This window comes from Gracilinanus agilis, chromosome 6, assembly GCF_016433145.1.
Source record: "Gracilinanus agilis isolate LMUSP501 chromosome 6, AgileGrace, whole genome shotgun sequence".
NCBI lineage: Eukaryota > Metazoa > Chordata > Mammalia > Didelphimorphia > Didelphidae > Gracilinanus > Gracilinanus agilis.
In genome coordinates, this window is record NC_058135.1 from 188,529,440 (window position 1) to 188,552,990 (window position 23,551).

The 23,551-nt window shown below is 31.8% G+C and overlaps 1 pseudogene; it reads left to right on the plus strand.

Annotated features, from left to right (window-relative positions):
* Window positions 1-217: 217 nt before the first annotated feature.
* LOC123252434 overlaps window positions 218-23,551 on the plus strand; it is a 157,730-nt pseudogene continuing 134,396 nt past the window's right edge.

Genomic DNA, 23,551 nt, shown 5'->3' on the forward strand with positions numbered 1-23,551 from the left:
TAGTTTTGAAGTTGATGGAGTAAAAAAAAATACTACAGCCACCTTCTCCCAACAATCCCTTCCAAACAACTTAAAAATAATAAAGTAATGCCTCTAATAAAATTATTGAGCAGTAGAACAAAAAAATTTCAGAGTGCTATATTCTCCTAGCCCAAGATTCCTTAAGAGATCACAAGGAAAAGTCTGTGATATAGAGGTGGAGGTTAATAGGGGTCCCATGAAGATGCAACACCAGTCTTTGGATTCAGTTATGGCAACAGGAGTTATGTTAGCTTCAGGAGACCTCAAGGTAGACCTGGTAAATGAATTAGGTCATTGATCAGAAAAAGATCACAGGGTACTCCATACCAAACTGGATGCAGAATGGAAACTCCATTCTTATACCCAATACTAGGTCAGAGTTTGAGGATAAAGAGGAGCACTTTTATTCCCAAGGGGTCAGGGAGACTTCAGAATAGTATCAAATCTCATATAAAGGGATAAAAGGCATTGAAGAGTAGTATAGATTACAACAACAAAGGAGTAGGAGAATTTCTCCAGTAAAGAGCAGAGTCCATCCTAGGACATCAGTGACTCTACCTCTCTCTAGATCACAACACTTTGGAAGCACTGAACAATAACCACACTTTAGAACTAGCTCTGAAAACAGCCACACACAAAAGCCTGAACCATAATACAATGTTGCTCCCCCTGACATCATACCAGAAACAAAGTCATAATTTACTTGAAGTTAAAAGTCAAGAAATGGGCTAGGAAATGAGCAAACAACAACAACAACAAAATCTGAATAGAAAAAGCTACTATGATGACAAGAAAGACCAAGATATGAATGAAGAAAACAGTAAGGTAAAAAAAGCTACAAGAAAATGTTTAAGGAAAAAATATAAATTTGACACTTGTCAAATAGGAATTCCTGGTAGAGGAAAAACTGATTTTTAAAATAAAATGAATATTAAAGGAAAAATGGGTAAAGAAGAGAGCAAGGAAAGAAAACTATAAAAAGACAATTAACATCTCAGTAAAAGAGAAAGAAAGAAAGAAATGAAGGAAGAAAGAAAAGAAGAAAGAAAGGAAGGAAGGAAGGAAGAAAGGAAGAAAGAAAGGAAGAAAGAAAGAAAGGAAAAGTGGAAGAGAGAAAGAAAGAGAGAAAGAAAGAAGGAAAACACAACTATAAAATAGAATTGACCAAATCATAACTAAGGTAAAAAACCTCACTCATGAAAATGACTCCTTAAAAAGAAGGCTTGCTCAAATGGAAAATGAGGTAGAAAAGCTCATTGAAGAAAATGATTCCATTAAAATTAGAACTGGGTAAATGGAAACTAATGACTCCATTAGACATCAAGATACAATAAAATAAAATAAAAATAATGGAGAAAAATGTGAAATATCTCATCAGAAAAACAAATGATCTGGAAAAATCAGTTGAGAAGAGAAAATTTAATAATTATTAGACTACCTGAAAAACATTATTGAAGAAAAATCTTAGATATAATATTTCAAGAAATTATCAAGAAAAATTGCCCCTGTATCCTAGAACCAGTGAATAAAACAGAAAGTGAAAGAATCAATCAATTACCTCCTGGAAGGCAACCCAAAATGCAAACATCCAGGAATATATATTATAACAAAACTCTAGAACTCCAAGATCTAAGAGAAAATACATTCAGCAGTCCTATAGAAATCTTTTCCATACCATACAACCAGTCAGAATTAGTTAAAATTTAGCAACTTCTGCATTAAAGGAGCAGATGCCTTCTGATATAATAGTATAGAAAGAAAAGACTTAAACTTAGACTAAACTACCCAGAAAAACTGAATATAAACTTTCAGACAAGGAAAACATAAAATAGAGGACTTTCAAGCATTCCTGATGAAAATGTGAGATATTAATAGGAAATAGGAAGCATTCCTGATGAAAATGTGAGATATTAATAGGAAAAATTCAAGAGAAGCATATAAAGGTAGACATGAAAAAGAAATGGTAATGGTGCTGATTAGGTTACACTCTTTAAATTCTTATATGGAATGATGCTACATTTAACTCCTAAGAACTTTTTCATTATTGGGGTACTTATAAGGACTCTACACACAGAGAATACACAGGATTGTGTCAGTTCGGTTGGCATGATCTAAAAAAATGAATTAGTGAGAAAAAAAGGATACTGGAGATAGGTAGGTCAGAAGATTGAGAGTCTGTGAATTAATAACCCAATCCTGTGGTACCCCAGTGACGGAACACAGGAATCACAGAGTTGTGTCACATCTAATGATCTGACAACTTGATGTGTGCCCTGATGGTCTGGCACAATGTTGCCATGGAATAGCAGATTACATTATGTTTGAAAGCCATTGGCCAAGGAAGGGGAAGACTGGGAGGTTTTGAAAAGCCATGGCAGGAAGCAAAGTTACTTTTGCTTCAGTACCTGTCTCTGGGCTGGCATTTTCTTCTGTGCTCTTATTTCTTGATCTCTGTCAAATGGTGAGCTGGCTGCAATGAAGGATTACATCTTTTCCTAAAATTAGAAAGGCTGAAAACCTTTTTCTATCTCTCTTTATTAATAAATGCTTTTAAATTTAATTTTGCAGATAAGGAAATAGAGGCAGAATTAAATCATTTGCTCAGGATCACACATAAGTATCTGAGGCTAGATTTAAACACTTGAGCCTTTCTGACTTCAGGCTAAACATTCTCTCCACTGTACCACCTGACTGCCCTCCTTAAAACTTTTAAACTAGTCAATTACATAATTCTCTAAGAGAATGAAGGTTCTAATTTTGAGTGATCTTATATTCAAATAACTTTCTTCACATGACTCTAGACGGAACGAAATGTCCTCTGTAAACAATAAAAGTTTCAAGAAACCTAACTAAATAAATAATTGCATGTGAGTTAGGGAATATTAAAGATATTCATTACTTTTTGGACAAAAGCTTTTTTCCCCCAGAAATAAATGAATAAAATGAAAAGTCATTAAAAATGATATTGTCATCCACAGAATCCATTCGGATTTGGACTAAATTTGCTACAGATCCGTACTCATTTTCTTTTCAAGTTAAATATTTTGTTATATTTTCTATAAGTTAAAAGTCTTAATGGTAAGGGTGTCTGGTTCAAATTTGAAGTTTGATGTTTCTATCTTTACAATGAATTTAGAACCATTTAGTTCTTACATTATTATACAAAACTCTTAAATATTCTACCATAGTTAAGGATACTTTTTTTTCCCTTAGGAAAACAAAACAGAAAAAAAAAATCTTGTTTATTTTCTTGCTATTTGTTTTATTTAGAAAAATGTTTAGTGTTTTTTTTACACAAATAATTGTGTGGAACCCAGAAGTAAATGTAATATACTAGGTATTGATAAAGTATGACTAGAAAAAGGGATTAATCATCTTTCTTATTCTAGAAACTGTTTATTTATTATGCACCCACTATTGCATGTATGTATATATATATATATATATATATATGTGTGTGTGTGTGTGTGTGTGTGTGTGTGTATGGATGAAGCTAAATGATTCAGTAGAATGGTGTACTAGAGACAGTATGACCTTTGTTAAAAAGTTAGCCACAGACACTAGCTCTGTGACTAGAGGCAAGACAATAAACTTTTGGGACTCAGTTTCCCTTATCTTTAAATTTGGATTATATCTTTAAATTTGGATTATATCTACCTACCAGAGGTGCTGTGAAGATAAGATGACATATTACTTAGAATTATAGAATTATAGGTCATAGAACATTCCATAGAAGCTAGTTCTTATTATTTTGCATATACATGTATACATATATACATACAGATATATGCATATTTAAACAAGTATAGGGTCTAAAATAAGGAAAGTCACTATTCCATTTTTCTGAGCATAGCACCTCAAGAATAGAATGTTTTGTTTTTTGTACCACATACATATTTGTTCATATTTGTGACTTTTTATATACAAAAAAGGAAATAATGCATAACTTTGTCTATTTCCGTGTGGAGACATGGAGAGAGAAAGAGAAAGCATGATAGACAGAATAATAGAGACACCATAGTCAAGAAATTCTTATGAATTTAAAAAATATTTTTATAACTATATTTTATTATAATTTTCTCTTCCTGACCTCGCATATTTTAATTCATTTAAAAGTTTATATAGTTTTTACTAGTCTGTCAAAGGATCTATGATACAAAATAGTTAAGAATCTTTGAGTATTAATACTCTATATTCATAGAACATTTTAAGGAAAGCTGTATACTAAGGAAAGCTTTTAAGGAAAGCTACATAACTAAATCTGTGTAAGAAATGGTTTTCAAAATATAAAAAACTTACTAAACAACAGAGAAAATGCACTTAAAAGAGAACTAAATGAGGCAATGACTTTGCTATTTGACAACTAATTCTATTGCTTCACCAAGTTTTCTCAGATAAGAAAATGTGTATTATCAATATGGAAAAATTGCAAAGAATTTTAATGAGGTCAGAGTTGCTGCAGCTTACACTAGAAGAAGAAGACTTTTTGAGGCATGCATAGGAACCAAGTGCCAAGATGAATGAATATGTAATAGTTTTTCTTTTTATTTACTTACAATCTCACTTTTTATGTTGAATAAACAAGCCATGTCAGCTGAATAAGTTGTTGATACATTTGCATAATTTTATTGATCAAATTAATGGGGGAGCTAAAGGTCACAGTTCTGTGCTAATAACTGATGACAGAATTGTCTAAAATTGTATTTATGTTTCAAAATATTTAGAATATTATACAAATAACAATTACTACATCCTAGGAATTTAATTGACCTACTGAAAAACATTAAACTTCTGCATTAATGTAGCATCCTGGCTAAGAAATATTTTGCAATTTTTAGTTTCGAGTGATGGAGTCCAAGTTAATGATCAGTAATCTATAAGCCTACTTACTACATTTGGATTCAACATTTAAATATCAGTTACATTCCCTAAGATATTTTAGCTCAAATGATAAATTACATTTATCTCAATTTAGGAATGAATATAATTAATCTTTCACTCATGGAGTTACTATAATTAGTAAAAACTTTTCCCAGAATTTACATAGATATAAGAAATTTAACTCAACATTTTTCACTTGATTTTCTTGTCTTCTTAACTTATAACCCTCCTGGCATAAAGATTGATTCTTAGAAATAATTTCTATAATATAGGTGAACTTACTTTTCCTTATTTTTTCTTTAGCATATTTTCCCATGGTTACATGATTCACGAAGCCTGCTACCCTGCTCTTTCCTCCCCCCTTCCAAAGCTGACAAGCAGTTCCACTGACTTATACATATATCACTGTTCAAAACCTATTTCCATGTTATTCATATCTGCAGTGGTGTCATTTTACCATAAAAACCCTAATCATACCCCTATCACACTACATGATCAATCACATATTCTCCTAAAGCATTTCTGTTTCCACATTTCTTTCTCTGGATGTAAATAGCATTTTTCTCCTAAGTTCCTCTGGATTGTCCTGGGTCATGGCATCGCCACTGGTAGAAAATACGATTTTACCACAGTGTATCAGTCTCTGTGTACAATGTTTTCCCGGTTCTGCTCCTTTCACCCTGCATCAATTTCTGGAGGCCATTCCAGTTCCCAAGGAATTCCTCCAGTTCATTATTCCTTTCAGCATAATAATATTCTATCACCAACATATGCCATAATTTATTGAGCCATTCCCCAATCAATGGACACCCCTTCATTTTCCAAATTTTTGCCACCACAAAGAATGCAGCAAGTATAGGTAAACTTTAAAGTTCTCGGTAATAAAATCTTATTGCTTTAGAAATTAAATAACCAAAACATGCTCTTTGTCCCACAGCTGATGATTTTGTCCACTCAAATAGCTTCAGAAAGTCTTACAAACTTATGTATAAAATGTTTCTATATCCTTTTAGTCCACACAGAGTGTCATGACTATAACCAACCTAACTAATAAGATTTACCTGAAACTATTACAATTCATCTATCTAGGAGTACACAGTGGACTTGGGCTTGCTGCTCATATCCCTTAAGAATTTCTGTTTTTAAAGTGGGAAAATATGATAGTAATAATATTCAATCGGATCAATTACAAAATGGTTAAGAAACTCATATACTTAACAGCAAGTAATCATTTTAATATCTAAATGTTCTAATCAAAACTCCCATACTTTAAAAAAAATCCCAATCCAGTCAACTTTTCCCTTTCCATGAGCCTGAAAAGGATTAATAAATCTGTAGGCAGTTTGATATTTTATTTAAAAAATGAAAAAGAAAAGAAAACTTTGACTAGCAATCTCCCTAAATTGGATCTTCTAATTGTTTGACCATAAAACTGCTCTACTGGCAGATGGGAAAATGTTCTTAACTGCTTTAAAATGGAATAATAATAACTCTAACTTTTTAGCATCAAAACATTCAAATCTTTCACCTTTAAACACTTGGTTTACTCTGTTAATGTGAGCAGATTACAATCTTCTTTAACTTTCTTCATTCTCATTTCTATATACTTAAAGCTTTCTATAAACATTTTCTATAGCTTCGTATTCCCTCCTTTGGACCTTGATTAAAGTAACTTACTTAAACTGCAGGTCTTGTTTCTTTTATATTTAGATCCAACACTCCTCGTACCTTCTCCACTTTGCTTTCACTCATCATTCCAATGATTCACTATATAATTCACTAAGTATCATTTTAACTGCTAATCAATAACTCAAAAGAATCCATATTTTTCAAAAAATGCACCATTTATACACTAGAAGCTAGTATGGTTAATGGTGAGTATTAATTTATTTCATAACTTCTCATAATTAAACAAAATCTCTGATACATGGAGTTTGTATCAATCACATTGCGTCAAAGTACAAATCTGCCCAGTTTGAGACTTTTATATCCAATCAGTGAAATCTTCCTTATTTTTAAGTTTGTATTTTAATAGCATTCTAAACTAATTGATAGATGTCAAATCTTTTTTTAAAGGTTTTTATTTATTTTTTTAGACTCTTAACTTCTGTGTATTGGCTTGTAGGTGGAAGAGTGGTAAGGGTGGGCAATGGGGGTCAAGTGACTTGCCCAGAGTCACACAGCTGGGAAGTGTTTGAGGTTGGATTTGAAAATAGGACCTCCCATCTCTAGGCCTGACTCTCAATCCACTCAGCTACCCACCTGCCCCTCAAATCTTAAATTTATGTATTTAAAACTTTTTTTCATTCTTCGTGCTGGCACTTAAGTATTTAAATGAACTTGTGAACCCTATTTTTTGTATAAAAATCTTAGCAAATAATTGCTTCTTTCTTTTACAAAGATGTTAATAATTTCTAATATTACAAGTTATTAACTTAATGCATTTAATCAAGCAGTTAGAAATTCAGATTTGTCTTACATTAATTTTATTTACTTTTAAGTTGGTTTAAGATCTCAAAACAAGCTTTTCTTACTCTATGCTGAAAACAGGGCTTGCATAGTACCTCTAGAAAGGATGTGAACCAAGATTTATTGTATTAATCACATCTCTGCTTAGTAAACTGGTTACTTTACTGAGCAGAAATTCAATTTTGAAAGCTATTTTCAGAATTACAAAACATTGGTCATCTCATTTTATTTTACCTGCATGTAAACCATTCATGATATTTTAACAGTTAAAATGTTTTAAATGTTGTAGTTAACAGCATAAACTTTATAGACTTTACATTCAATTAATTTTCTTCTTTTTTTCAACTTTTCATACCTTGTTCAAACCTTCTTTCATAGGTGTGTGATTTTATTCATCAGATTTTCAAATTCACTCTCCATGAAAAACTGTGATATCATCATAACATTTCAATTCAATTCTTATTTAGTTGAATTAACACATATTTCCTTAAAGTTTAATTTATTTATAGGAATAAAGTGTATTTAAAATTTTAAAAATACTTTCAAGAGTCTCTCCCCATACACTTGAAGAACTTGGCCACTTCCAGCAGGTGATGCATATTGATCATCTGTACCTGCTCCATGAGCCAGGGTTGAGGGGTCCAGAGTTGGCATATGTTCAGATAAGAGAATACAGCAGCCCACGTAGGGCAAAGTGTTTTTATTTCTTCTAGACTGCGATTCTCTGTGTGTTCTGTGAGACACACATAAAACATATCTATAAGTTAATATACAATATATTTAAAACAATTCTAAATCAGACTTAGTAAAAGTTAATTTATCTTAAAATTTTGAAGGCTATTTTTCCTTTGCAAAATGTATAGCTTAGGTTACCAATTTTAAATTCTAAATTCCTATCTTTGATTTCTTCTCTAAGTAAGACTAATCCTTTAAGGAAATTACTTGGTAGCTGAGTACAGAATTGTTAAGTGTAGTTTCACAGATTATATTGTTGTATATTATATCAGGTCTTTAACTGATTAGCTAGCTTAATTAAAAACATTATACATATTTTCAAAACTTTCTTTTAATCACATCATTCAAGAGACACATACTCACATAAAGGTAAAGCAATTTTAACAATTAAAGCTCTAAATACAACACTGTAGACTGGTCAAGAAGGGAGCTATAAATCAATCTTTGCCACCACAGATAGTCAGCCCATTAAAATAAAAAGAAAAACGAACAAATCAATCTAGGAATTGGTATTACTAGGTATAGAAAATCAAGATACGTGATGCTGTTTTCAAAGAATTTTTGATTCTGAACAGAACCCTAAATAAATTTACAAACCCATAGTATGATTTTGTATAGAAATCTAAAATTCATGGTGAAATTAATCCTTTCTATCAATAAAATTACTGAAAATGGGAACAATCCTGCAAGCCAAACAAATTCCTAGGAATGCTGTATGACATAACTAAAATATTTTAGATGAAAAAGAAAGTACCCATAATGAGAATTCAAGAATTAAATTGTCTCTTAAAAACACAGGCCTGGGGCAGCCAAGTGACCCAGTGGATTGAGAGCCAGGCCCAGCGATGAGAGATCCTGAGTTCAAATCTGGCCTCAGACACTTCCTAGCTGTGTGACCCAGGGTATGTCACTTAACTTTGTTAAGTTGCCTAGTCATTACCACTCTTTTGCCTTAGAATCAATACACATTATTGATTCTAAGATGGAAGGTAAAGGTTTTAAAAAAAAAGGGCTATTTATCTGACTCAGAGATAGGGATATTGACTGGATCAGCATCTAGGTCCAGCATTCCTCCTTTGAGGAAGAGAGTCTTTGGACATCCCTGTACTCTCCAGTAGTCAGAGTGGACCTCAGTAAAATCAAAGTGATGGTTTGGCTAGAATCTGTCACATTGCCCCATAACTTCACCTGAAGTTTCTAAACCCTTCCTGCTATACTTTGTAGAAACTGCATGTCCTTCCAAGAAACTAATGATACAGGGATTCCATGAGAATCGGTGTTAGATGGTTATCCACTGACATATTGATTTATCAGCCTATAGAAAACTCTGTCTAAACTTCATTGAGGTAAACTATGTCATTGTACTGAGATTGTAAATCCTTACTATTGTCCGTGTAAAAAGATTACCTAAACCTTTACCTTATTCAACATTGCTCTATAAAATATTAGCTATGATGAAATAAACTTCACCATGATACACCATCCATGCCTCATGCTGCCCTTCCCATCCCAAACCTATTCATCTCTCTAATACCATTTCAGTCCCACAATAATGCTATAAGAATGGCCCTTAAACATCCCCAGGAGGCTCTTTTGGAAGGACACAGGAACTAAGAGGCTCAACCTCAACCTCAATCAGATCTGGGGTGACAGATTATTGTAACTATCTAAATAAATACCGCCAAGAAACAATTATCTGTGCTCAAACTGACACTTCATTGTAGAAAGTTGTACATTACAAAATATTAGGGTCCAGGGCCATCCAAAGTCATCCAAAGATTCAGAGAGAAGGAAATGTCAATTATATATAATCTATGCAAAAGATTATACAAACTCCACCCAAAAAAAGGGAGCCAGCAGAATATTTCTTCTTGGGGAGAAGAGAACAAATGTTTCATATTTTAAAAGGCTTTCTTCTTCAAGAAGATAAAATCTTCTTATCTTGGGACTAATTATGTTGTTTCTTTTCCATATATAGTAAAACCGAGGCCCTTTTGTAACTAGAAAGTCAAATATTTACTACCTTAGGAGCATGTATACTCATTTTAAGACTCTGAAAAAATTACACCCCACTTGCCATGGCAAGGATATCTGGCCAAGATATTACAGAGGATTTTCTTTGTTATTCTACTCACAGTATAGTTAATGAATATAGATTTTCATATACAATTATTCAATCAATTAATAATTGGAATTATTCCTTAAAACTTACCTTTAAAAGACTGATTAGTAGAATTACATGCAAATAATATATACTTATATAGAGGTATAAAATAGTAAATACAAACATAAGTTGCTTAATTAAATTATCTTTCACATATACATACACTATATATGTGTAAATATTAGCTATTAGTAATAGTACTTCTCTCTATATCTGTTTCATGTCCACATTTTGTTGGTTCTATATCCATAGCACTCTATTCACACAACCATAACACTAGGTTAGGTTTTCATTATTTCTCACTTGGAATGTTGTTATAGTCTTTTAAATATTTTTTTTTCCTATCTAGTCTTCTTCCTGTCCAATTTCCATAGAAGTTCCAAATTGATATTTCTAAAACACAGCTGGGACCATTCACTCCTTTGATAAAAACTACTTCAACAATTCTCTATCACATTTAAGATAAAATATAGTCTTCTGCATTTGACATTGTCTTTTATTATTTGATTCCAGACAGCCTTTCCAGGCTTATCCCATGTTACTCCTCTTGATACATTCAGATATACTGACTTATTCTCTAATTCTAGTAGATGATATTCCATCTCAAACCTCTGAGCCTTTATAAGTGCTCTCCATTTTGCCCAAAATTAACTTCATCCACACCTCTAATTCTTAAAATTCCTAAGTTCCTTCAATGTTCTTTCATCACATGTTACCTCCTAGATGAAACCTTTCTTGAGTTTCCCAAATTATCTGCCGCAAAATTTAAATTGCAATTAAGTTGTTCATGTTTTGTATTCATATCTATACGCATTTTCTTGTTTACTCCCAATAGATTTAAAGTTTTAAGAGTCATTATAATTTTGGCTTTGGTTTCGTATCCCCAATAACTGGCATAACACCTGGCATAGAGTACACATGGAATAAATGACTGTTGATTCATTTGTTGAATGAGAATCAATAGGGAAATGATCAGAATGATTTTTTTTAAGTATACAACAAGCTAACTCAACAGTTAAAGGAATTAAATAGAATGTTCTGGAAACAGAATATAAAATGGAAGTATGTTAATCACATAAAAGTAGAGTACTTTATTTGATTACTTAAACAATCTTGCAGTTGCTAAAAATGGAGATGATAGGAAATGAGACTTGTATAAATGATGATCTATCCTCCAAGTAGTAGGAGAAGTAGCAAGGACTACTATAATTTTTGACATAATTCTGATTAATAGAGAGTACCTGAGTATTAGTATAATGATGACAGTATTTGTAGATATGTGACTACTTTATTGCAATGGTCAAGCCATAGAAGAAAAAAATGTTAGACATTTCTCATATGCTACACTTGGAAGTGGGGAATTTCAAAGTGCTCAAATATGGATAGGTAATATTCAGTGGATTAATACTTTTAGTGACAAGAGGCATATTAAAGAAAATTTTATTTTAAATTCTATTGATATATATATATAGACATATAAATGCAAAAATGACAAGAAAATAAAAAAATTGAAAAAAGAAAAGTCTAAATAACTACAATGTTTCACTAAACATCTGTTACTTTTCAATTGTTAAACCCCAAACAAAAGATGTTTGTATCAATTTAGTAAAGTTATAACCAATTTGGACTGATTATTTGTTGCTGCATTATAGTATTAATTACATAGTTGTAGTCATTTTGCATATTGATCTTTCAGTGTTTCCTTCACTTTCCATAATATCGTGCAATTTTGAATTTTTCATATATTTTGATTTTTATGGTGTTATACTTGACAAGAATTAATCATATCATGTTTTAGTAACTTTCCCAATTTGATATATGATGAAATGTCAAAGATGATTTTATTTTTAATTTCTCTGGTTGTTAGAGATAGAGTACATTTATACTCTTGAGGACATTATTCAGTCATGCACTCATATCTTCAAGACCCCATAGATCATAGTATTCAAAGGCTTCTGTCCTCTACTATATCCCAAAGTCTGTCCAAGTTCATCTTCATTACTTCCATAACACTTGCCATCTCATCCTCCACTATTCCTTTACTTTGATTTCAATTTTATCCAATATCAAAGTCTTTTCCACTGTATCCTAGCTTCTAATTACATGACCAATATATTTAAGTTTTAGTTTTAGTATGTTTCCTTTCAATGAATAGTTTGAATTAATTTATTTTTAATTTTATTTTATTTACATGGTGGTGTAATTTTTAAACCCTTATTTTTAGTTTTAAAATCAATACTGTCTGTTGGTTCCAAGGCAGAAAAGTGGGAAGAACTAGGGAATTAGGTTTAAGTGACTTTCCCAGGGTCACACAGCTAGGAAGTATCTGAGGTGAGGTTTGAACCCAGGACTTCTCAATTCTGACCTTGGCTCTTAATCCACTAAGCCACCTACCTGCCCCTTAGTGTAATTTTTAATTATATTTTCTAACACTGTGATCAACATTCTCTCCTTCCCTACCTTCCCATTCTCTTCTCCATCTTGCCAGGTAATATAATATAAGCTGTACCTGTCTTAATTTCTTTAAGTATTGACTGATTTATCTTTTTAATGTTCAAGAGACTCTTAGTGATCTTCTATAGCACCATAATTCAAAAGCAACTATTCTGTGATATTAAGTTTTCTTTATAGTTCTACATTTTATATACCTATTTATAATTTGTTTCTTCTTTCAAAAATCTCTTTTGATATTTTTTATTACTTATCAACTATAGAATAAATTTTACTTAAATTAATTTCCATAATTTCCTCATAAATTTTGGTAATTAAGTTTTTATTCTAATATTAAATGTGAAAAAGTCCATTTTAATGCTTCAAAATACTTTTTGATATATTTTGTTTTGATGGTGAAGAAATTTACCTTTGTATCATTCTTCTCCTCTCTCTTAGAAACATACCACAACAAAAAATAATTTCTAAAGGAAAAAAGATTAGAAAGTCAACAAATCTGATAAGAAACTTGAAAAGTAAGTCTGGAGATATGAATATTTGTTCAAGCCTGTAAAGTCCTTACGTTTACTGAGGAAAATAGGAAATGAGAAGTGTCTTCTTTTTATTTTTTATTTTTAAAATATTTTCCATGTTTACATGATACATTTTCTTTTCCTCCCCTCTATTTCCCCACTCCTAGAGCCAACTAGCAATTCCACAGGGTTATACAAATATATATAATATACATTTATAATATATTAATAATATAATACAATAATAATATACATTATAAAAATGTTATACGAACTTGATAGCTAATTCCATATTATTCATTTTTGCATTAGAGCAATCTTTTGAAACCAAAACTTCATATCAGTTACCCATATGAACAATGATAAATCATATGTTTTTCTTCTGCATTTTTGGAGGTCTCTTGTGTCTTATTTGAGATCAAATTTTTTGGATTATTGCAACATTTGGTTTTAGTTGTTTCATGGTGGTTCTTTCCACTTATATTGTTTTTTTTTTTTTTAAACCCTTGTACTTCGGTGTATTGTCTCATAGGTGGAAGATTGGTAAGGGTGGGCAATGGGGGTCAAGTGACTTGCCCAGGGTCACACAGCTGGGAAGTGGCTGAGGCCGGGTTTGAACCTAGGACCTCCTGTCTCTAGGCCTGACTCTCACTCCACTGAGCTACCCAGCTGCCCCCTCCACTTATATTGTGATCATTATTAGTTATACTATTTTCTTGACTCTGCTAAGTTTACTTTGCATCAGATCATGTAATTCTTTTCAAAATTATCTATACCATTTGTTCTTTGGAGGTACAGATTCCGCAGAATTTACGTATCCTGATTTGTTTAACTATTCTTCAGTAAATGGCCACTTACATTGTTTTTGAATCTTTATTACCACAGAAAGTACTACTATAAATATTTTTTACATAAAGAGACCCTTGTTGTGACATATCTCTATCAGTAGAATTTTGTGGTCAAAGGGGACAGATTATTTTCAGTCTATCTAGGAATCATTGCTTTTTATAGTCAAAAAGCTCTGTGTAGGTATGGGTATATTATGCACTTATATAATGTAATTCCTCTCATAGAATTTCCCTGAAGTCATCGATGGATGTGAAAATTTTCCTTTCCAGAACTTGGAATAATATGCTATTCTGTCATCTGTTATGACTTTTTTTGTTATGTGTGTATTTCATATAATAGACCCATTAAGCATTTTTCAAACTATTGAATCTTTTTGTTGGTTTATCTTCTCGGAAGTTAGTCATATACTCATAACTCTTATATTTTGGACCTTTGTCATATATTCTCAATGACTTGAATCTAGATTTCCCCTTTCATTCTTGGATCCTCCCTCTTTTATTGCTGTGTCCTCAACTTCAAGTAGAGATATTTGGCTGTCTTATTGATCAAAAGCCTCCCCAGAGACATGTGTTCTTTAAACACTCTTTTCCTTTGAAGGATAAAAGATATGAAAGCCTCTATGGTTTTCTCCTCTATGTGCTTTTACAATGCTGTCTTCTTCTACTAAACTCTTTCTTTCCTTCAATGTCTAGAGCAAATCAGTATTTTCTTCTGGTGTAGTAGTATGTTGTCTCAGATTAAGTTTTTATTAGATGCTGAATCAAACATGAGAAACTGTTTGAGATATTTATAACTAGCAGAAATTATAGGTTCGTGGAAGACCTGTTGAAAGTGAGTCCTAAGTATTTTAGTTTCCCAATGTTATTTCAGTAATGTTTCTCTCAACTTATCATGTGAATTAAGATTTTTAAATTTTATACTTCACACAGTTACCAAAATTATTTTCTGAACATGCGTATCTGATCATTGACTCTTGCCTACCACTCAATCATCTCCAGTGTTTCTATATTACCTCTAAGATCATTTACTGTACAAAATTATCTCTGTTTAGCAATGAATGCTTTTCACAATCTGATCATGTTTCTAAGCTCCTTACAAATAACTCTAGGATACACAATCCGTGACTTATACATGTTAACTTACTTGATGCACAAAATGCTTCATTTCCTGTCTCCATTCCTTTCCATTGGTATCTTTCAAATCTATAATTGACCATTCACAAGGAGATATTTTCTCATGCCCCAAGCTCTGGTACATATTTATCTAAGGTTACTTCTTACTAGACCTACTTTCCATGCATCTTGTATATAATGATATGCGTATATGTTGTTTCCTCAGTTGGAATGTAGGATATTTGAGAAGAGATAACTGTTTTCACTTTTTCCTCCCATATATCCCTAGTAGTATATGTCAAGTTGAAAAAAATACAGTAAATGTTTATTTAAAAAATTATTTCTTCATTGGGAGTGTTAAATACTGAGAGGTATTTAATATTATTTTGTTTTATTTTAATAGGTAGGAGTAATTACTCTTTCATTTTGCCAACTAAGTAATGTTTCTCTCTGTATTTATATCTCTGCAAGTGGCACAGCATATTAAAAATATTGACTACAATAAAGGAAAATACTTTATTTCAAAATCAAGTGGATTATAGTAGGCATGGTTATAGCTAGATTAAATATGAGGAAAATATTCTGGTTAGAATATGATGAAATCAACTCTTAGGTTGATTCAGCTGGTTCAAAGAGAGAGAAATACAGAATTAAGAAATACCCCAAAGACAATTGACATTTATAGTATTCTATGTTTTACCAACCCCCTTGAAAAGTGTTTCATTCCTCTTACCATGTTACTTATATTTCAAATAAGTTTGAATTAAGAAACAATAGTATTAGATAATTCGAGTATGATTTATACATTGAATTGGTTCATTGATGATCTCAATTTTTCTAGGGAAGCAGTGCCACAATATATAATGGACTATTCTAGGAGACAGGAAAACCTAAGTCCAAATCTTGCCTCAGATATTTATTAGCTGTGTGACCCTGAAAAGTCACTCAATCCTGTTTGCCTCAGTTTTCTCTTCTGTAATATGAAATAGAAAAGGTAATTTCAAAAGTTCTAAGCTCAGTGTAGGCACTTAATAAATTTTATTCACTTCCTCTTTTCCCTCCAACAATACTCTTGTTGGTTTATTTTATTGTCATTCAGTTGTTTCAGTCAAGTCTAACTTTCCATGACTGTATCTGGATTTTTTGTTTGTTTGTTTGTTTGTTTTGTTTTGTTTTTTTCTGGCAAAGACATTGGTACCACTTCCTTTAATAGATGGATAAACTGAAGCAAACAGGGTTACATGACTTGCTTAGGGTCACATAGCTAATATTTGTCAGATTTGAATTCAAGTCTCCTTTACCCCAGACCCAGTGCTTTATATACTGTGGCACCTACTTGCCCTGCAGATATGTGGACTAGAAGGGCTTGCTGGGCTCTTTTCAGGGCTGCTGATCCACCTTTAATATTCACCTGGAACTCAAATTGTAACAGTATCTACAGTGACTGCACCCAAGTAAACTATCTTAGTAGATAAGCTAAAAAAGGATGAGAGTAAGTGATGGGCCACAAACCCCTGGGTGACTTATGGGAATGTCATCCCCAAGTATATGAAGATTTCCCCCTGTGTAAGGGACATGTAAGAGCAATTTGGCAAAGACAAGTCATTAAGGTTGTGGATGCAGATACTGTGGAGTGCTTAGAGCTTAGTTAGATGATGAAGATGCAAAGGCCATCTTCTGCATCTCAGGCTATCACCAGTCATCCTGACTTTTGTCTTGCCACTGGACTTTGATAATTCTGGAAATGAGAGTTCGGTTGATGACTCTATGTAATTCTGCCTTACCTAAATAAATTCATGAACAAGTAATGACATCATCCCAGGATGTCATTGATCTTTTTTAAAAACCCAGGATAAATAACAACTCCTCTTGGTGGCAGTTGTATTAGTAGAAGTACTACTAGTAGTAATAATATCTGCAAATATGTTATAAAAGTATTTTAAGTTGTAAGTTGACCCTCAAATTGTTTCTGAAGTTTACTTCTTCCATTCATCTTTTCATAATATATACACTCATACACTGATCCAAAACACTTTATGTCAATCTTTTTTTCTCCAATTTGTTCTTGATAATAAAAATCATGAACATTTTGCATTTTGTAAAACTATGATATTCAATTGTAATGGCTCACTAACGGCATTGTTAAATGTAACAGAAATGAGAAGGTATCCTCCTTGATGGAAACTAACCATATCTGCTAATTTTTTATATTATTTATCCATTTTTGTTTCATTTTAATATTTAAAAATTTTAATGCTGGTACATGATTATCTATTAAATGAATTTCAAGTGATGCTTCTGGGCTTAAAATGTTAATCTTTCAAATGTACCCACTTAGTCATTTTTATAATTTTTATCTCATTTTATTTTTTGTTTATCTTATGAGATTTAAAGAGAAGAAAATTCAATTAAGCATAATTGGAAAGAGAGTAAACATTTAATGTAATGCCTCTGAGAAATCACCACTTACATGAGTTATTGAAAGTGAATTCAAATGACATCCTTATTGTTTTGCTGTTGGCTATTATTGCTATTGTTTTGAATTTTTGTTTAGTATTTTCTTTTCGATTTAAAGAATCTTTGGGAAAATATTTGCATTTGCTTTTATTCCAATACTTTATTTGGGGCAGTAGGTGCTCAATTTTTTTTAACCAAAGAGAGTGGTTCATTCTTTGCCACTCATAACATAGTTCAAATATGATATGGTCCTTAGAGTATTACAACCTGTCTACTGTTTTGTTCTATATCATGTGTAGTAGTGAAGGATATATTTATGATTATATTTTTATATTGTGATATGTTCAGTCATGCCAATGATTATCCACACAAAACCCTTAAACCCAGCAACATCATTGTTATCTCTCTTTCCCAATGAATTTAGGAAAAAAGAAAATGAACCTCTATGTCCCAACATAATAATATTAGCTTTCTTGGGGTGGCAAAGAATTGAAAACTGAGAGAATGTCCATCAATTGAAGAATGACTAAACAGATGATTGTATATGATTATGATGGAATAGTACTGGACTATAAGAAATGAAGAACAAACTGATTAAAAAATATATGAGATAATGAAAAATTAAATGAGTAGAATCAGGAGAATATTATGCCTAGCCAAATAACTAATACTACAATAATAAATGAATAATGCTACCTCCAGAAAATGAACAGATAAAACATGAAAGACTTAATTTATGAACATGCTGACTTTCATGATAATATCCTATGTTATGTGATGAGTATAGGGAAGCTTTGGACCACTAGTGAATGGAATTTATTATACAGATATAAATAAATTAAGTTAAACATAGAAGTGTGATTTCATTTGTGTAACATCCTTTTCTACATATGAAAATGCTTCTTTAGTTTGGATATGTAAACATTTGGAATAACAATTAAAAAAATTAAAATCATCAACAAAAGGAAAGCAATTGCCAAAATGAAAGGAATTATGTACTGCTTTTATACTTCGTTTCCATGTAGGAAAGACTGATAAATTGGAGAATATCCAGAAAAAGGCTACCAGATTGGTCAAGGCTTTGTGGTCCATTCCTTATGAGAATTTTTGGAAGAGTTAAGATAGTTTGGTATGGAATACAGCATTGGGGTAGGGCTGCATAATAGATGCCTTTAGGTATCTGGAGAAATATTATAAAGGAAGGTGACAAAAATAGCTCCATTTTGTCTCAGAGGAAAAACTTACTAATAAGTGGAAGTAGCAGACTGGAAAATTTAGGTTTAATGATAAATAAAACTTTCTCTCTAATAGAAGAAACCAAAAAATATAAAGCCTCATGAGGTTATTGGTACTTAATTATTAGAGGTTTTAAAGCACAGGCTAGGTGGCAACTTATCAAGTATATTATAGTCACATATTTTCTTTTGAGGGACAGATTGGTCTATTTGGCTGTTGATTTTTTGCCTAATTTCCAGGCATAGAATGTCCTGTAATATATACACATTATTAATGTGGGACCAAAAGCCATCAGTCATGTGAAGTTGCTAGATATTTCAGGCTCAATGGCTTAGTCTATCTCTTCCTGGATATCTTTCTGGAACATTCCAAATGCTAAGGAGTAGGGAGAAGATAAACATTATGTTGTTCCAGTCAAGTGTCATTAGAACACTGGATATCACAATATGTATCTTGAGTCAGTGTGAATCAAATCTATATCTATGGATGTTGTTTTAGATATCTAAAAATGTATAACAAGGTACTACATACAATGCATTATCAATATATACATTATGTATATGTATATACATTTATGTATTCAATATATGCAATATATGCAGGGTTCCATATAGCTATTGTTGCATGTTTCGAGATATTTTTACCTAGCCGAAACATGAATATTAACAACTATGTTAGAACCACATTTTCATATTAAAATCTAAATCAATTGAATAAGACAATATTTATTCATCCATTCAACACAAAACATCTTTTAATACTAGAACTTCAGATACTATGGTAAATTTCTTTTTGGTTAGATGGTGAAAGTTGTTGATATTCCTCATATCATCATTCCTCTACATTGATTACAACCTCCTTCGTTTACTACAAAGCTGACTCTGATTCACAGTGTTATCATCAGTATACATGAAACATAAATATACAATTTTAAATGACTTGTTTTGCTTTTGCCAAGTGACTACAGCACAAATGGTGGAAAAGAAATTAAGAACCACCATCTCATGAGGCCTTTCATGATTCCTCAAAAAGTAACCAGCTCTCATTGAAAAGAAATTTAATACATGTTTATTTTGTGTGCACATATATGTATATAGGTTATCTCATGCTAGAATGGGAAGCTTTTTTAACACATGGATATTTTGTTTTCTCTTTGTTTTTCTAGTGTCTGATACACATTAAGTGCTTAATATAGACATATATGCATATATACATATATATATATGTAAACATTGGCCATGCATGTACAGAAAAGTGATCTAGGTAAGCCAGTGTGAACACAAGACCTAGAATATAGATACAACACTGGACTTTTTAAAAAACTTATGTTATCTGGGAATATGTATACTTCTTTATCATTTCTTCTTCCTTATAATATTCAGATTTTGTATCTCTAAATAGTACCTATAAGAGAAATATCAAAGGAAAAAAACTGGAATACAGAAAACAGAGGTTAAGAAAGAGGGCCTATTTATTTGTTTCATTCACACATTTCATATGATTTTGTAGCACATCAAAATAGCATGACAAAGGAACAGAAGAATAACCTTTTGGGGAAGGGAATCTTGGCAGGATAAAGTAACAGAGTAGAGATAATTATTTCTTTACTACTTAGTTTTTTGTTTATGTTTTTGTTTTTTTTTACTCTGAAGGAAGAATTTGTTTTTAATAGTGAATATTTGTTCTTTTTATTGGGCTTAATTTTCTCTTCTCCATATATGAAAGCACCGGAAACATCTTTTCTTAATATGGTTATCCTAATTTGCTATTCTGCTTTTCATCCTAGCTCATGTTTGGATGAAGGCAAGAATAGCTCTCAGTTTTTGAATAATGTCTTCTCAGACTGTGACTACTAGGAGACGTAGGAGAAGTATTTTTACAATGCATCTCCTTAGCATGTATCTCTTCAGTTATATATATATATATATATATATATATATATATATATTCTACTTGGTCCATTTCATATAATCACTAAACATTATTTTAGAATTTAGTAAACATATTACATGCTTACTGTCTGAAATGATAATGGAAGTTATGTTTGTGTGTATTTAATATGTAATTCAATGATGAAATTATTAAAGACAGACTATATTCGAGTTCTTTGGTAACACTTTAGAGTGTCACCTACAATGTTTTGCTGAATATTTATTAGGTTATGTAATTTAAATTAACCATCCAGCTTTTCTCCAGAAGAGTAAAGAGATAAAGAACAAACTCACATTCCTAAATGTATGACAAGGAGGATGCAATGTTCTGATAGAAATGCATAATACTTTAGTGTTTTAGGGCTTGAATGAAATTATATCTTCTTCTAATTTCTTCTCTCTTATTCACTAAAATATGCAATCATTATACAAAGATGCCAAGAACATTATTCAGTACATCAACAAATTATGGTAAATATCCCTAGGCAATTTTTCCCCAAAGGCATGCCCAAGGAATTTAGCTTCTCTACTTCCTCCTAAATAAGACCTACAGAAATTCATTTTTTAATAAAAAAGGACTTTTTTATAATTTCAACTTCCTAATTGATTTTGATATTAAAAGGCAGACCAATAATTATTACAGACTAATTATTTTGACTACATTTTTAAAATTACTTTTCCTTTCTGCATGTACACATTAGCTTTTTCCAGTGGGAATGATGCATACTATTCAGCTGAGGTCCTTGTTTCCAGTAGCTAATTCTCTACAACCTGATGTTGTCAATGCACTAATCTGAAAGAGATTCAAGTCAATGACCATTTGGTAGGAGATTTTTTTTTGATAAAAAAATGAATATTCACCCACTTTAGAAAAAAGTTATTTCGCCTCATTGCACAAGCAATTAGCTCAGTTTCTGAACATAAAAACTCTAAGAATAGGCCAATTACTATCTAATGAAAAATAAATCATTTTCCTATGGAATTCATTGTTACATTATGATAAAATTCTAACTGTGTCATAGCTCTCACATTCATATTCTCAAAATAGGTATTTTTCAACTATGGAAAAATATTGTACGTTAATAAATATTAGTCATGGAAACATACCCGTCTGAAATTCAGTACAATTCAATAATTTTTTATTAAGCACGTATTACATCCTATGCACTGTGCTAAGGGTTAGGGATACGATGGTGAACATTTGGCATGCATGCCAGAGGGGGTGCTCAGAGCCCTTTCTGTGGGTATGTGCACCATAGCCCTAGCACAGAGTTCACAAGAGTCTGTTACTAGAAAGCCAGAGGAACACTGATATGGGGTGCTCCCCTCCCCCTATCCATGTGTGCCTGTGGACATTTTTCACAACCCCAACCCCTCTGAATGGTTTAACTTTACTGGATTAGAGATTCAAAAAGATGTAAAAGCCCTTAGGGAGCTTATAGTCTAATGTGGCAATCTTATTGCTTTTCACTTATGATATAATCTAACAAAAGAGAATAGAAATAAAATTATTTTCATAGAATTTCAAAATAACAAAATAGATATATATTTTGGAATGTGTTAATATTCCCCAAAATATAGTGTTGAATTTGGAATTAGAGACCTGGGTTAAAATCCTAGGTGTTCCATTAATTACCTGTGTGACTTTAGGCAAGTAACAAAATCTTTTTGGACTTGAGTTTCCCTGTAAATAAAATAAGGGAACTGGTCAATAAAATGTCTAAAACTGGGGCAGCTAGATATCACAACAGACAGAGTGTAAGATCTGAAATCAGGAGGATCAGAGTTCATATTTGACCTCAGATACTTCCTGGCTGTATGACCCTGAAGAAGCCACTTATCCACAACCACCTGGCCCTTGCTACTCTTCTGTCTTAGAATTAGTATTAAGACCAAAGGGAAAGGATTTTTTAAAACAAAATGTTTTAAATTATTTCTAGCTCTTAACATACATTCCTACTGCATAATTTAATACTTAAGTAAATCCTAGTTTCTTCAGTTTTCTAATTATTTCACATAGTTAGCTTGGCTCCCCAATAAAATCGCTAATTCCTACATGTTTAAAGTAAGTTAGTGAACTTACTAGGCTGAAAAGCAGAATGAGCATATATTCAGAAGGACAGAGAGCTGATACAAAGTAATAGAGATAGGAAATGAGAGTCATCATCATATACATGTAACAAAAAGTAGATTGTTTTGACTGGATAATTAGAGTAAATAAGGAATATTTACTCAATCTGGGAAAGTAGACTTTAACAAGATTGTGAAAACTTTTAAATGACAGTGTCAATATAAAATGCTTTGTGAAAAGTGACATTCTGGGGCAGATAGATGGCTCAGTGGATAGAATGACAGGTTACTGTGTTCAAATCTGGTCTCAGACACTTCCCAGCTATGACACAAGCCCAATTGCCTTGTCCTTAAATGTTCTTCTGCCTTGGAATGAAGATTTAGTGATTGATTCTAAGACAAGGTAGGGTTTAAAAAAAAAAGAAGAAATAACTTGCTTAAAACTACAAAAATGAAAAAAAAAACCGAACATACTAAAAATAAAATAAAAAATAAATGAATTGTTTTAATTCCAATAAAATTTTTACCCTCATATTGTTGAATTATAAAATTACATTTGTCTTTCAATTTCTTTATCTAGTGTGTTGAGCAATTCTAGGGAAGTACTCTAGCTGGAGTGAAATAAAAGGACTTAAATATGCAGGACCTTTGATTAATAGCAAA